This window comes from Oncorhynchus kisutch, linkage group LG6 (genome assembly GCF_002021735.2).
Source record: "Oncorhynchus kisutch isolate 150728-3 linkage group LG6, Okis_V2, whole genome shotgun sequence".
Classification (NCBI taxonomy): domain Eukaryota; kingdom Metazoa; phylum Chordata; class Actinopteri; order Salmoniformes; family Salmonidae; genus Oncorhynchus; species Oncorhynchus kisutch.
Window position 1 is genome coordinate 45956792 of NC_034179.2, and position 5257 is coordinate 45962048.

Genomic DNA, 5257 nt, shown 5'->3' on the forward strand with positions numbered 1-5257 from the left:
AATGGTTAGTCTCTCTCTCCCCTTGCTTTACCCGAGTCAAATACCTTTGCATTAGGTTTGTGTATTTTTGAATCTTATCATAGGGGTTCAATCCTTTTCGGTTCAAAACATCCTTCATGGCCGTATCCAAATCATTTTCCGCTGTTTGTCTGATATCTTCAGGACCCTGCATTTGTTTTTTAAGTCTATCCAACTCTTGTTGAGGCACCAAGTACATTTTAGTGGCCATCACACCACGTGTTCAACCCCCACGTCTGGCCGCAATAAGGCTGGTGATGAAGGGCACGGCTATACTGAGTAAAGGTAGAAGAAAACCCCCAGACTGTTGTATACTATGTCTTTTCTTTTGAAGACTGGCCCTTTTATTGGCAAAGAGTTTGATCGCTGTCTTTTGTCTCCTTAATTTTTTCAATTGGTTCAGGGTGAGTGGAATGCGTCCTTTGAGAAGATTCAAAGCAATCTCACATAGGGCTAATATGAGATCTGAAGAACAGCGACCCAAGATGGCCTTCCGTTCTTTAGCTGTAGAACCTACTAGCCTTCTCAAGAGGGGGAGGTTTCTTTTTAAACGCAGAGACATAGCGTTTACTTTTTAGGAAGGTATGCAGCAGGCCTCTCCCCCGGAAACAGCCCTGTACGTAGCCTAAGGTGTTCTGGAGTATTTGCTTTTAAATCCACGATTAAATAAGAAAATGGCTCTTTGGTAGCGTCCTCATAGCTCTCCATAAAGTATGATTTCCGTCCAGGGTACATCTGCTGAGCTAGAGTGCTAATTTGCAGTTTGTCTCTAGGATTTTTAAACAATACCATGTAGTTGGCATTCAAGCTAATGGTCCGACTATTTTTACCTTGGTGAAACACATTCTGGACCAAGTAAAGCACGGACAGGTTTCTATGATGAGTATATTGGGTAAAAGCTCGTGCAATTTCAGGGTGTTCGCTACCAGCAAATAGCATATCGTCCAAAACCAGCAGATTATTTACATGTGGGGGGAGAAGTTCATCATCAGACAGAGAATCGGGTATTCCTTCAACAAACTTGATTTTTATTGTCTTCAATAATTCATCATACAGAGGTTGGTAACATGAATAACACCATACAATATTGTCAGGCTTTTGAGATAACACATGTTCAGAATTCTCTAAAATACTTTTTACAAAAAAAGTTTTACCACTGTTTGAAGGGCCTGCAATTAATGCTGAAAAAGGCAATTGTAGCCGGGGGTCAAAACCCTCGACAGCAGTCATAATATCTTAAGCTTTAAGACACACTGGGGCTTGTAGCATAAGTCAGTAGCCAAAGGGCAATGTGGTACCGTCAGGCAATAGCTGTCTCTTGTCATAGACTACCCTGAATCTTTTAGTGAGTGGTGCGTTTCTTAGATGGAACCCCTTTTTATCCCTCACTATTTTGTTGTAGGAGCTCAAAATCTCCAAGTCACTATTCTTGTCCTTTACGAACCCCTCGACCAAGCGCGTGATTGATTCCAAGTTTACACGCGGTGCATTTTCATAGTTTTGAGTCACGCCTTTGGCTTTCAACACCACGTGATTGGCTTTAGTCCTAAAAGCATAGCTTTTTGGACCACATGAGGACCATTCTGTAATATGGTCACCCTCTTCGAGTTCACTCGTTAAACCCCCAAGATAGTTGCTAAGTGGGGGGGTCCAATCCCCCGGTTTGCTTACATAGACCACAGAGTCTGTGTCGTGGTAAAGAACCCGCCTCTGAAGCTGTTCCATGAGGGTGTACAGTTCAAGGCGGCCATAGGCTGTGGTAAATGCTGCAAGAAACACATTTACATTACCCGGGGGTAGAACCCACTTTTGGTGGCGCCTCCATTGCACCAAGGCAATGTCTTGACTCAAGAAGGAAAAATGTGAAATTTCGTATTGGTCCGAAAAAACAAATTCCAAAAATTCTTCGGGGTCTTTAATGATCGAAGTTGTTAGCATATTGCATCTCTGCGCTAATTTCCCCCAAAGGGAGTTCAAGTACAATTTCGACACATTTCTTTTGGTTTTGTTGACCTCTATTCTGTCAGGGTCAAGAAGTATGCCTTCTCTGTCATGGTAGTCTTGAATGTACTGGTCTTTACTTTCTTGATCTGTGACCGATGCAGGATAGCCTGAAGCCATCTGCTTGCATCTCAAGAAGGTTTTGATGTACTCTTTAAAAAGTGTGTCTGATTTCCTGGAAAAGTTCCACACTTCAAAGATTTTGGCCACACGATACCCCTTCTCTAAAGCCTTAGAGAATTCTACAGTGACCCATACACCGGTCAGGGCTCTTTCTTGATCTGTGTGATCACAGGGGTTTTCCTGGTTGTGGTTTTCACAGCATGTGCGACAAAGGGGAAAGAAAAGTTTTCCTTTAGGACCCTTGTAAGGCAACACAGGTATAAACAGCCCCCTAGGAGGGTAGACAGTCGCTTTGATTAAACCAAAATAATTTTGGGGTTCGTCAAAGTCGCTGTGAATAATTTCAGGATGCCCTATAGGATAGAATGAGGAACTCATTACATGAGGATATAGGGATGTAAAATCTACATAGCCTATTGTCTCGTCGGGTTGAGCTACATAACGCAATGTCAAAGCATTGGTCCGGCCTCCAAACAAGGCCTGTCGCGGTTCCAGGGGCTCTGGAGGGTCATAATGGGTAAGGAAGGCCTTAACACTAGGATCTGCCTTTTTGAGGGCTGTCCATTCGTGCTCCCACAAAACCACAACTTTTAACCCGTAAGTAGCCTTTAAAGAATTGAGTTTGTCTTGAAACTCTTGGTACATTTCCCCAAAAGTCTTTTGGGTTAGGACACACAAGGTGTGGGGGACAAAGCATAATTTACAACCGTGGAAGAAACAACCGTTGTACTCATACACTGTCTCAACCCCGTCAATCTGTGTGTATCCATCTACATGGTAAGGCCCAAAAGCCTTCTCCCCCCGATTCAAAGCATGTTGGATAAAAATATCTTTATCCTGGGCCAAGTACTCCAACCATTGAATGGAACCACTAGAGTAGGCCTTGAATTGGCGTCGGTAGTTGTCTGGCGATGGGATAGCTATAGATTCAGGAGTTAGATAGTGTGTACGATAGGTTTTCATGCACGCTGATGCAATAGTTGTACAGCTCCAGGGGTCAATGCCCGCATCTTTGATTACCTCTTCTCTGAATCTGAGGCATCCTTCACGAAGTATAACAACGTCATTGTCACAGTATGATTCCATCTCTTTATGGAAATCAAAAGTGCCATGTCTTACGGTCTCGTACCATGTCATGAATCTCTCACGCTCTTTGGGAGACATTTGATCACACCCGTACATTTCGGGGGCTGGATAAGATCCTATATAATGTAGATTCTCCTCAGATGTGAAGAAATGAGGGAAATAGCCTTTGACAGAGTTTTCAAAACCCAAGGCCTCTGGCATTTGAGCCAATCTCATGGGTAAGAAGCTTAAGCTGTCAATGTATCTCTGTTTGAAGGCGGGGTCAACAAAGCATAATATTTTACTCCCTTGAGCTATGACACTGGGGGCCACGCCTTGCTGTATCAAAGGGTTCAGAAGCAGATAGGAGTCATAGGCCCTAGCATTGTGAGCTATAAACGTGAAGTTTCTGTACTGGGCTTTTCTAAAATGTTTTAGAAAGAGCCGGGCACAATTGGGTCCCTCGGCCGACCATTTTTCACCCTTGAAAGTCATGGTTGACACAAAATAGGCAAATGAACCCCTGATTGCTGATTTGTCTCAAAATCATAAAACACATATTTCTCTGTATGTTCATCTTCAGCCAAGGGCTGAATGTAACACTCATGTGTTACTTCTTGAACCGCTTCCGCGTCTCTGCTTTTCAAAGGACCTTTACAGATTGGGCAGTGTATAATTCCACAAACATGAGGTTTAGGGCTATCTATTTTAAGGTTGTAATTGCAATGACATTTTGGACATTTCTTGTTAATGTCACAACTGCTTACAGATTTACATGCCTTGGGATGCCATGTTTCAGTTTTGTGTTTTTCGTAACAGTAGGCCGAACAACATGTGCGGTGACAATCCGCACAGGGGGTCAAGTTTAGCGGCTGCATAGGGCAATGTTTATCCAGACATACTGAACAGTTGTAACGGCACGAGTGCCCCCCCATGCGTGTGTAGCCGGTATGACAGGCTGGACAGACATATGGCGCGCCTAAAAAGGCTGTGATGTTAGTTACGGCATAGTAATGCTCATTTTGCACATAAAAGTACATAGTCTTAGGATGTGGTTCGGGTATATTTTGGAACTTGAGGAGAGCGTCATTAGCCCTACTGTGGTACAAAACCACAATCTTGATGTTCAGAAAGTTTTCAAATTTGACTATGTCTGAGAAAGCCACAGCATCCTGTATACCGAGACCCACCGCAGTTTGTAGCTCTCGAGCTTTTTGTAACGCGGCTTGATCAGTACATCCTGGGCTGAGTAAGTGGGCCAAACCTATGGCAAAACATAGCTTATTACCTGGATTGTGAACGTTTATGAGATAGGCCCTTTTATTGCTTATGATTTCGGACTGCATTAAACTCTCGAGCTTTCGTCTCTGACCCCCGCCCCCTTGTGGTTGTCGTACTAATTGTACTACAAGTTCGAGGGTCCTATCTGCTAGCACGTTTAAATTTGACTGAACAAGGCGTTCTAGCAGTTTAACAAATTGTTCAAGCTCTGCTTCACCATTCTGTAAAATAAGCGATACCTTGCTCTGTAGACTGTCTCCACAAATTTCCAACTGTAAGAGATCCCTAGGTTCGCTATAATCTCTAATCCTCGCTAACAGTTCATTCAAAGTGTCCATAAGCATTACGTAAAACACAGCATATTCCCGAATCTGACCCCCCCATGCGAAATTGAAAAACTGGCGAACCTCAATATGTTGAAATTTATTTCGACGCAAAAACATGTACACTTCGATCAAGACCTCCCCCCTCCAGATTTGCTAGGCAATTGTCCAACTGTTCAAAAACATCGTATTGGGTTTCAGACTCTTCGGACATTGGTGTTAAAGGCTGATTTATAGGTGTCTGGGTGCTGAATTAACCTAGCGCTCTCGTTCTGTACACTGATCTCAAGACCGCCCCCCTCCAGATTTGCTAGACATTTGTCCAACTGTTCAAAACATCATATTGACTTTCAGACTCTTCGGACAATGTTGTTAAAGGCTGTCTTAGAGGTGTCTGGGGGGCCGAATTAAACCTAGGGCTCGCGTTAAGCTGGGTAATTAGAGAT